Genomic DNA, 11,853 nt, shown 5'->3' on the forward strand with positions numbered 1-11,853 from the left:
CCTGTCCATCACCAACTCCCGGAGTTCACTCAGATTCACGTCCAAAAAGTCAGTGATGCCATCCAGCCATCTCATCCTCTGTTGTCTCCTTCTCCTCCTGTCCCCAATCCCTCCCAGCATCAGAGTCTTTTCCAATGAGTCAACTCTTTGCATGAGGTGGCCAAAGTACTGGAGTTTCAGCTTCAGCATCATTCCCTCCAATGAAATCCCAGGGCTGATCTCCTTCAGAATGGACTGGTTGGATCTCCTTGCAGTCCAAGGGACTCTCAAGAGTCTTCTCCAACACCACACTTCAAAAGCATCAATTCTTTGGCACTCAGCCTTCTTCACAGTCCAACTCACATCCATACATGACCACAGGAAAAACCATAGCCTTGACTAGACGAACCTTTGTTGGCAAAGTAATGTCTCTGCTTTTGAATATGCTATCTAGGTTGGTCATAACTTTCCTTCCAAGGAGGAAGCATCTTTTAATTTCATGGCTGCGGTCACCATCTGCAGTGATTTTGGAGCCCAGAAAAATAAAGTCTAACACTGTTTCCACTGTTTCCCCATCTATTTCCCATGAAGTGATGGGACTGGATGCCATGATCTTTGTTTTCTGAATGTTGAGCTTTATGCCAACTTTTTCACTCTCCACTTTCACCTTCATCCAGAGGCTTTTTAGTTCCTCTTCACTTTCTGCCATAAGGGTGGTGTCATCTGCATATCTGAGGTTATTGATATTTCTCCCAGCAATCTTGATTCCAGCTTGTGTTTCTTCCAGTCCAGTATTTCTCATGATGTACTATGCATATAAGCTAAATAAACAGGGTGACAATAGACAGCCTTGACGTACTCCTTTTCCTATTTGCAACCAGTCTATTGTTCCATGTCCAGTTCTAACTGTTGCTTCCTGACCTGCATACAGGTTTCTCAAGAGGCATGTCAGGTGGTCTGGTATTCCCATCTCTTTCAGAATTTTCCACAGTTTATTGTGATCCACACAGTCAAAGGCTTTGGCATAGTCAATAAAGCAGAAATAGATGTTTTTCTGGAACTCTCTTGCTTTTTCCATGATCCAGTGGATGTTGGCAATTTGATCTCTGGTTCCTCTGCCTTTTCTAAAACCAGCTTGAACATCAGGAAGTTCACGGTTCACAGATTGCTGAAGCCTGGCTTGGAGAATTTTGAGCATTACTTTACTAGCCTGTGAGATGAGTGCAATTGTGAGGTAGTTGGAGCAGTCTTTGGCATTGCCTTTCTTTGGGATTGGAATGAAAACTGACCTTTTCCAGTCCTGTGGCCACTGCTGAGTTTTCCAAATTTGCTGGCATATTGAGTGCAGCACTTTCACAGCATCATCTTTCAGGATTTGGAATAGCTCAACTGGAATTTTATCACCTCCACTAGCTTTGTTCATAGTGATGCGTTCTAAGGCCCACTTGACTTCACATTCCAGGATGTCTCACTCTAGATCAGTGATCACATAATAGCCCATAATTTGAAACACAAATGTCCAGTCAGTGATAAATGAATAAACAAGTTTGGTACTTTTTTAATTAAAAGAAACAGTTCTGTTACATGAAGTAATGTAGATGAATCTCAAAAGCATTATGCTAAGTAAAATAAGCAAGACAGAAACAGGATACATAATGTGTAATTCCCTTTATACAATAAATAAGAAAAGGCAATTTATCACTGACTGGACATTTGTGTTTCAAATTATGGGCTATTATAAATAAAGTTGCTACAAAAATTTTCATTAAAATTTTTGTATGGACATATTTTCATTCCTATTGAGTAGATACAAAGAAGTGAGATTGCTGACTCATAAAAGTGTATGTTCAATTTTATAGGAAACTAATATGTTTTTCATGGGGTTGTAAAGAGTCAGACATGATTTAGTGACTGAACAATAACTGTTTTTCAAAGTATGTGAATTCTAGTTGCCTCATAATTTTACCAGCTTTTGTATTATCTATTTTTTAAAGTATTTAAATAATTTTAATCGGCGCATTGCTGCCGAAATTCAGTGGCTTAAAACAACATAAATTTATTCTCTTACAGTTATAGAGACCAGAAGTCCAAAAAGCTAGTTTCACTGAGCCAGACTCACATTGACTCCAGAGGAGAATCCATTTCCTTGCCTTTTCCAAATTACAGTGGCTGTCTCCAACCTAGTGGTATCTTTTAACCTTGCTAAGCTTACTTTCTAGTTCTAGTAACATTTTTGTAGATTCCATCAGATTTTCTGTGTTGCTTCTCATCCTGCTTGTGATGCCAATTTTCTTGCTTCACACTGTCCACACCATTTGTTGAACCCATGGTAGGCAAGGTGCAAGCTCAAAAGCTAGAAGAAAATGCAAGGAGCTGTAGGAACTGCAAATGCATTTATTTTCTCCTGGCTGGGGCAGCAGCCATAGCAGCAGTCATGCTATATTTCTCTTGTTTCATGGCTGAGCCAAAGGAAACAGCCGTGATGCAGCAGTAATGCCGCTGCTTTCTTTAGGCGGAGCTTATATATGGGAACTGTACAAAATAACCTGTTACCAAGCGAGTACCTCACGACACGCATGTGCAGGGCTATAAACGATCTCAAATGTTGTTATTCAGTGGTTCAGTTGTGTCCAGCTCTTTGTGACCCCGTGGATTGCAGCACGCCAGGCTTCCCTGTCCACCACCAATTCCCAGAGCTTCCTCAAAGTGAAGTCCATCGAGTTGGTGATGCCACCCAACCATCTCATCCTCTGTCATCCCCTTCACCTCCTACCCTCAATCTTCCCCAGCATCAGGGTCTTCTCCAATGAGTCAGTTCTTTGCATCAGGTGGCCAAAGTATTGGAGCTTCAGCTTCAGTGTCAGTCCTTCCAAAGAATATTTAAGATTGATTTCCTTTAGGATTGACTGGTTTGATCTCCTTGCTATCCAAGGGACTCTCAAGCATCTTCTCCAACACCACAGTTCAAGAGCATCAGTTCTTCAGTGCTCAGCTTTCTTTATACTCCAACTCTCACATCCATACATGACTACTGGAAAAACCATAGCTTTGACTGTATGAACCTTTGTCAGCAAAGTAATGTCTCTGCTTTTTAATATGCTATCTAGGTTGGTCATAGCTTTTGTTCCAAGGAGCAAGCGTCTTTTAATTTTGTGGCTACAATCACCATCTGCAGTAATTTTGGAACCCATGAAAATAAACTCTGTCACTGTTTCTATTGTTTCCCCATCTATTTTCCATGAAGTGATGGGACCGGATACCATGAATGAATCAGTTTTTTAAATGCTGAGCTTTAAAGCCAGCATTTTCACTCTCCTCTTTTGCTTTCATCAAGAGGCTTTTTAGTTCTTGTTCACTTTCTGCCATAAGGGTGGTGTCATCTGCATATCTGCTGGTGCTGCTGCTAAGTTGCTTCAGTCGTGTCTGACTCTGTGTGACCCCACAGATGGCAGCCCACCAGGCTCCCCCATCCCTGGGATTCTCCAGGCAAGAACACTGGAGTGGGTTGCCATTTCCTTCTGCAATGCATGAAAGTGAAAAGTGAAAGTGAAGTCGCTCAGTCGTGTCCGACTCTTCGCAACCCCATGGACTGCAGCCCACCAGGCTCCTCCATCCATGGGATTTTCCAGGCAAAAGTATTGGAGTGGGGTGCCATCGCCTTCTCCGCCGCATATCTGATGTTATTGATATTTCTCCTGTCAATCTTGATTCCAGCTTGTGCTTCATCCAGCCTGGCATTTCACATAATGTACTCTGCATATAAGTTAAATAAGCATTGTGACAATATACAGTCCTGACATAGTCCTTTCCCAATTTTGAATTGTCTGTTGTTTCATGTCTGGTTCTAACTGTTGCTTCTTGACCTGCATACAGGCTTTGGAGGAGGCAGGTGCAATGATCTGGTGTTCCCATCTCTTTAAGAGTTTCCACAGTTTGCTGTGCTCCATGGTCATCATTCACAAACTGTGGGGGCGAAAGAGCCTGACCATGGCATCTTGGCTAATTTGCTCTCTCCCACACTCCATCCTTTCAGCGTCCCTCACCTCATATTCTGTGCACAGTCCATCTTCTGCAATAATCCTTTGGCAAGTAACACCGACCCTTGGATTTACATCTTGCAACAGCAGTAGCTACAACAACATACAGTTACATCCCCAATACACAGCAAAACCCAATGTCAGGTATCACCTATAACTCATCTGTGCTCTCACAGGGCTAGACGGGCCACCCACCACAGGGGCAGGGCCTTTGTCTTCCATGGCCAAGTCCAGTCCACCATCTGTTCTTATGAAATTGCAGGAAAGCCTCCACAGGAGAAACTCCACCCTTGTGGGATTTCTCATTCAGTTCAGTTCAGCTCAATCACTCAGTCGTGTCTGACTCTTTGTGACCCCATGAATTGCAGCACGCCAGGCCTCCCTGTCCATCACCAACTCTTGGAGTTCACTCAAACTCATGTCCATCAAGTCGGTGATGCCATCCAGCCATCTCATCCTCTGTCATCCCCTTCTCCTCCTGCCCCCAATCCCTACCAGCCTTTTCCAATGAGCCAACTCTTCACGTGAAGTGGCCAAAGTACTGGAGTTTCAGCTTTAGCATCATTCCTTCCAAAGAACACCCAGGACTGATCTCCTTCAGAATGGACTGGTTGGATTTCCTTGCAGTCCAAGGGACTCTCAAGAGTCTTCTCCAACGCCACAGTTCAAAAGCATCAATTCTTCGGCACTCAGCTTTCTTCACAGTCCAACTTTCACATCCATACATGACTACTGGAAAAACCATAGCCTTCAGGACCCACAAAACTTCCCACAGGTCCAGAGCCCACCCCTTCAAAGAGGGGATTTTTGTAGTTTTCACAGACCACCTACCAGATTCCAAATGCTCTCACACTCTTCTAAATCCGCAAGAGAATCAGAGGTCAGTAGCACATCACAGAACACAGCCTTGACAGTACACTGTCTACTAAATGTACGTCACAGGACACAGACTAAATCTACATCATGCATCACAGAACACGGCCTTTACAGTACACCTCCCCATAAACCTGCCCACATTTGCATCCACACAACCAGGAAGGGATCCCTGCCAGCTTGGGCCCCCTTTAGGGACTTTATGTTTTCAAAATGGCATCTCCAATGCCATCCCTCTACTTCTCTCAGTAAAGACCTGAAACGCACCCCCAACAGGTGTGGGGTCCACCCCTGTGTCCCAAAGTCGCAAGAGCCATGCTACCAAAGGTTCCTCTTGCTTTTGTCAAAACTGCATACCCAAGTCAACCAGCTCCACCTGAGTGTATGGTCAATATGTTATGAACTCAGTCACACTGGGTGCCCCTTGAGGATGCCCGCCCTGGGCCATAACGTGCTCATGCGTCACTTTCTGCTGTACAATGGGCCTCTCTGCCAAGCAGGGACCTGCAGTCTCATAACGTTCATCATCACTGTCACTTACTGCCTCACTGTCAGAGATGCTGCGTTCTTCAGGGCCACGGGGTTCTTGCTCTAAAGCCAATATACCTTACTCTAGTTCTTCCAAACATCTCTGCACATCGCACACTGGTGTGGCATCTCGGAACACTACTCATATTCGCCTTCATGGCAGTCAGCAAAATCCACCCCACAGTGCCAGTGGCAGTCCGTGCCGCCTTGTTCAGCAAATAAGAACTCACCGCCTGTAACACTTTTTCAATGTTAGCCAGTGAACCGTCCACCACGTCCCAGTCTTCCACCAGAGCCCAAGCCAAGAGAATCATAGCCACACGGCACCACATGCTACATGGTGGCCACTGGCTTCCTCCATCCAGTGGAGCCTCAGGCTCCCCTATCTGCTGGGTATCCTGCCCACTATATCAATTGTATTGCTTCCCATCCTGCTTGTGACACCAATTGTCTTGCTGTTCACACTGTCTGCACCATTCGCTGACCCCATGGTAGGCAAGCCGCAAGCTAAGAGGCTGGAAGAAAATGCAAGGAGGCATAGGAATTGCAGACCATTTATCTTTTGCTGGCTGGTGCAGCAGCTGTAGCAGCTGACACGCTATATTCTCTCCTCTCGTGGCTGACCCAATGGACACTGCCGTGATGCAGCAGTAAGACCGCCACTTCCTTTAGTTGAAGCTCATATATGGGAATTGCACAAAGTAACCTCTGGGGCTTCCTGGCCCACCCATGGCTTGGGGTCGTGGACCTGAGACTTTCAAGGTCATGCTGGCGGCTTTGAGTTACTTGAGGAGAGTGAAACAACACCCACAAGAAGACCTCTCCTATGAGGACCCACGGCACCAGGCTCGGACTACAGGCCTTTGCCAAGAGACTTCAACCAAAGGGCAAATTAACCCTTTAGTGGTTAGCAGCTTAACTAATTCTAGCTAGAATCACTGATTCTAGCTCATCAGTGTTGTTGTTTACCCTCAACTACCTCCAAAACCCTGGAATGTATTTTTTGTCATCTGCATCTCTTGGAGTAGTATTACTGATGCCAACTTGGGTTCTTGAGCTCTTTAATACATAGAAACTTATAAGGTCAAATGAGAAATTCAGGCAAGGCTTTATTGGACTGGTGGAACGTGAGGGAGCAAAAACAAATAATAGATTCCCTTGCTCACTTCCATGGGGCAGAAGGAGTGAGCCAGTCACTTAAGTGGGAACCTATACTTCCATATGTGAGAAAGTGAGACTGGCAAGGAGAAATACTACATATAGCACTATGTGCTAGATAAGGTATGCTAAAGACTCTCACTGAAATCTGACAGAAAATTTTCATGTGTCAGAAAATCTAAATTTCCACTTGCTAATCTAAATTCCAGGGGAGACATATCATAGATCACTTTGCTTTTTCTTTAAGGGGTTGGTATTATTAAACATTCCTACCCTTAAAGTTCAAAGAGCACAAGTAATTGTCACTTTGAAATTGAACTACTTTATACTGTAGCTCAGTTGGTAAAGAATCTGCCTGCAATGCAGGAGACCTTGGTTGGATTCCTGGGTCAGGAAGATCCACTGGAGAAGGGATAGGCTACTCACTCCAGTATTCTTGGGCTTCCCAGGTGGCTTAGCTGATAAAGAATCCACCTGCAATACAGGTAGACCTGGGTTTGATCCCTGGGTTGGGAAGATCCCCTGGAGAATGGAATGGCTACCCACTCCAGTATTCTGGCCTGGAGAATTCCATGGATTTTATAGTCCATGCAGTTGCAAAGAGTCGGACAGGCCTGAGCAACTTTCACTTTCACCTTCTTTTCTTTATACTGTAATTGCAAGGCAGAGGCTATATAATACCTAATCTTGCATTTTCAGACACAACTCCTCTTATTTCTGTTAAACCAAATACATAATTATTGTTCCCTAGGCAACCAACTTTTGCTTATAACTACAACTTAATTTCATGTTAACAAAATATAGTGAAAAGACAACTTTGATTCTGAAGAACTGGTTGCTATAATAAAGTAATTTACATTAAAAAATGTTGAATTTAGTTTGAAATTACTCAGAGGAATCAAGATGGCCGAGGAGTAGGAGGATGTGGAGATCTCCTTTTCCCACATATGCATCAAGAATACACTGCAAATGAAACAATACTCAGAGAGCACCTGCTAAACACTCACAAAGGAGCTTGGACACCTAAAAGGACAAGAAAGATCTCTACATAACCAGGTAGGATGAAAGAAAGAAGGGAAAAGGAAGAGGAGAAGAAGTGGGAGAGGACTTGCACCCCTGGGGGGAGGTGAAGGAGAATAGAGATTCCCTCATCTAGGGAAGTCCCTTCACCAGCAGAGAGATCACCTAGGACAGAAAAGGAGCTTTCGGGGCTCCAAGGAGAGTGCAACCTGGTCTGTGGCAGGCAGGACAGAGTGAAACCCTCACAGATGGTCTGTGTCATAGCACTGCACTCCCCAACCTGAGACATATTTCCACCAGTGTGGATGGGGCTGGGTGATGGAACATGGGGTTTAGAAAGAAGACCCAAGGAGAAGTCTGCTGTTGGCTATGAGGAGACAGCCTGAGCGATGGGAGTGAGGCGCTCTGCTAGCCCCTAGCACCAGGAATGCTAGTGGCGGAAGTCTAGACTGTCACAGAAGCTAAGTGCTGTTGTTGAGTGGTGTGCAAAGGATGGGTCTGCCACTGCAGCTTCTATCCCCATGTACCACCCCCTGCCTCCCTGGGCACTAGAAGTGGTACCCACCAGAGTGGGCTCTCACATCCCTGGCAGCTGCCTCCTCCTCCTCCCCAGTCCCTGGGCTTGTGTGCTCTGGGGCAGCCTTGGGAGCAGATGCCAGTGGGTGGCCCACATGCAGAAGTAGGCCTGAAATCACCTCTTAGAGATCCCCGTGAAGCCATGCAACCAAGGAAGAAGAGCTTAAATATCTCATGGCTACACAACATAATTGACTTTGTAAACTCGGCATTTGCAAACCATCTGAACAGACAGTGAGTGCTCCTGCAGCCAAGACAGGTCTAGCTTTAGCAACTGTGGGCTTTGTGGGCACGTACATGAAGGAGTTGGGCCAGGCCAGAATCTGGGCTGCCCCCATTGCACCCAGAGCAGGTCCAGATCCATATAATCGAGGTACCTGACTTCAGTGTATCTATGCTGGTGGCCTGGTGAAAACAACACCTGAGAGATATCAGGACCAATTGCTGGCACACCCACCATGAAGATGGGGCCAAGAGCAGTACCAACGGTAGTGCAATCTGAGAACTCACACAGTGGGTGAAAGGCGACAGAACAGAGCACATCTTGTCTTCTCTGCAAGTAGAAGTGCTCCAATCCCACCTTCATCGTACCACAAATCAGAAACACAGCTAAGACACACATATGCGGGCCTCTAGTTCAATAACTAGGGAGCAGACCTTACCCCTTACAGGACAGTGACAACCACAGAGCAAAAGGAAGGCACTATTCAATATATAGTGCAAACTTTAGGCACCACATCAGCAGTCATACCTCCTATCAGGGAGATAATGGCCATCATAAACAGAGGAAAGAGGTGGCAGATAGCTATACTGAAAGAAGCCCTCACACCAAAAAAAAAAAAAAAAATTAAATCCATGCATGATATGCAGGGACATTCCCACATAAAATTAGCCCTCCAAGAGTATCTGAGGGTCTGGCCTCAGAGAATTTAGCCTCGATGGCCAGTGGAGCTTGAGTGCATGAGCCCCACAGGGCTGGAAAACAAAGCCCACTCTTGGAGGGCGCACACAGTGTCTCATGCGCACTGGGACCCAGCACAAAGAAGTGCTGTTGCTGTTCAGTTGCTCAGTGCTGTCTGACTCTCTGTGACCCCATGGACTGCAGCATGCCTGTCTTCCCTGTCCTTCACCATCTCCCAGAGTTTGCTCACACTCACGTCCACTGAGTCAGTAATTGCTATCCAACAATCTCATCCTCTGTTGACCCCTTCTCCTCCTGCCCTCAATCTCAATACCTCCACAAGAACTTGGCCTAGGCCTACCTAGGGGTTTTGGAGGGTGCCCTTGACAGCAAAGGTCCGTCTAGTCAAGGCCATGGTTTTTCCAGTGGTCGTGTATGGATGTGAGAGTTGGACTGTGAAGAAAGCTGAGTGCCGAAGAATTGATGCTTTTGAACTGTGGCGTTGGAGAAGACTCTTGAGAGTCCCTTGGACTGCAAGGAGATCCAACCAGTTCATTCTAGAGGAGATCAGTCCTGGGTGTTCTTTGCAAGGAATGATGCTAAAGCTGAAACTCCAGTACTTTGGCCACCTCCTGCAAAGAGTTGACTCATTGGAAAAGACTCTGATGCTGGGAGGGATTGGGGGCAGGAGGAGAAGGGGACAACAGAAGATGAGATGGCTGGATGGCATCACTGACTCGATGGACATGAGTTTGAGTGAACTCCGGGAGTTGGTGATGGACAGGGAGGCCTGGCGTGCTGTAATTCATGGGGTCACAAAGAGTCGGACACTACTGAGTGACTGAACTGAACTGAACTGGGGAGGGAAGGGTCAGCTGAGCTCATTGTGGGAGCAAGTATGTCAGTAGCAGAGGACCCAGGGAATATTGATTGGCATGAACTCTCTGGGAGTCCTCATTCTGGCACCAAGACTTGGCTCAACCCAGCAACCTGCAGGCACCAACTACTGAAAAGCCTCCAAGCATACAACAAACAGGGTTGGAATACAAGGCCTCCCCCATCAGAAGACTGGCTGCCTAAAGTAGTACTGAGCTCACAGTCACTCCTTGATATGGCCCTGTTTACCAGAGGGGCAAGAACTAGCTCCATCCATCAGAGGACAAGCAGCAGTCCCTTCCACCAGGATGCCTAAACAAGCCCCTGGACCAACTTCATCCACCATGGAGCAGATACAAGAAGTAGGAGAACAGTCCTGCAACCTGTGGAAAAGAGACCATAAGCACAGAAAGTTAGACAAAATGAGATGAAGGAGAAAAGTGTTAAAAAGAAGGTACAAATTAAAAACCCATAAGAACATCTAAATTAAGAGGAAACAGGAAAACTACCTGAAAAAGAATTCAGAGCAGTGATAGTAAACTTGATTCAAAATCTCAGAAAAGAATGGAGGCACAGACTGAAAAGCTATAAGAAATATTTAAGACATAGACGATTTAAAGAAAAAAACAGAGATAGACAACACCATAACTGAAAAAAGAAATGCACTAGAAGGAATCAATAGCAGAATAACTGAAGCAGAAGAGCAGATAAGTGACATGGAAGACAGAGTGGTGGAAATCACTTTCACAGAACAGAATAAAGAAAAAAGAATGAAAAGAAATGAGGACAGTGTCACAGACCTATGGGACAACAGTAAACACACCAACATTTTTGTTATAGGGGTCCCAAGGGCAAAAGAGAAAGGAAAAGGGCTTCAGAAAAATATCTGAAGAGATTATAGCAAAAATTTCCCTAACACAAGAAAGGAAATAGTCACCCAAGTCCAGGAAGCACAGAATTACATGCAGGATAAACCCAAGGAGGAATACACTGAGATACATGTTAATTAAAGTCACAAAAACTAAATACAAAGAAAAGTATTAAAAGCAACAACTAATATACATGGGAAGCCCCATAAGGTTATCAGCTGAGTTTTTCAGTAGAAACTCTTCAGGCCAGAAGAGTGTGGCACAATATATTTAAAGTGATGAAAGGGAAAAACTTACAACCAAGAATATTCTACACAGCAAGGCTCTCACTCAGATTCATTAGAGAATCAAAAGCTTTATAGGCAAGGAGAAATTAAGAGAGTTCAGCATCATCAAACCAACCTTACAACAAATGCCAAAGAAACTTATCTAGGCAAGGAAGAAAAAAAAAACAGGCCACAACTAGAAACAAACAAAAAAATCACAAATGGAAAAAGTTCACAATTAAAGGCAAATATAAAGTAGTAGGAGGAAATAATCATACACAAATATGATATCAAAACCAGCAATCATGAAAGGAGAGTACAAATTCAGGAAGTGGGAAATATATTTGATATTAAGAGACCAGCAACTCAAAACAACCTTGTACATATAATATATATGAGGACAGCTATATCAAAACTTCATGAGACCTGCCAACAACAACAGACAATAGATATACAACGAAAAAGAAAAAAGCAGCTCAAACCCAACATTAAAGATAGTCATCAAACTAGAGGAGTAAAGAACACAAGAAGAAGAGAAGAAAGAAGACCAACAAATTCAAAACAATTAATAAAATGTAAATAAGAATATATACATCAATAATTACTTTAAATATAAATGGATCAAATGCTCCAACCAAAATATCATCCAGACAGAAAATCAATAAAGAAACAAGGTTTAAATGACACATTAGACTAGATGAACTTAATTGATTTTTACACAGGATTCAGCAGACTACACATCCTTCTCAAGTGCACATGCAACATTCTCA

The sequence above is a fragment of the Bos indicus x Bos taurus genome, chromosome 7, assembly GCF_003369695.1.
Source record: "Bos indicus x Bos taurus breed Angus x Brahman F1 hybrid chromosome 7, Bos_hybrid_MaternalHap_v2.0, whole genome shotgun sequence".
NCBI lineage: Eukaryota > Metazoa > Chordata > Mammalia > Artiodactyla > Bovidae > Bos > Bos indicus x Bos taurus.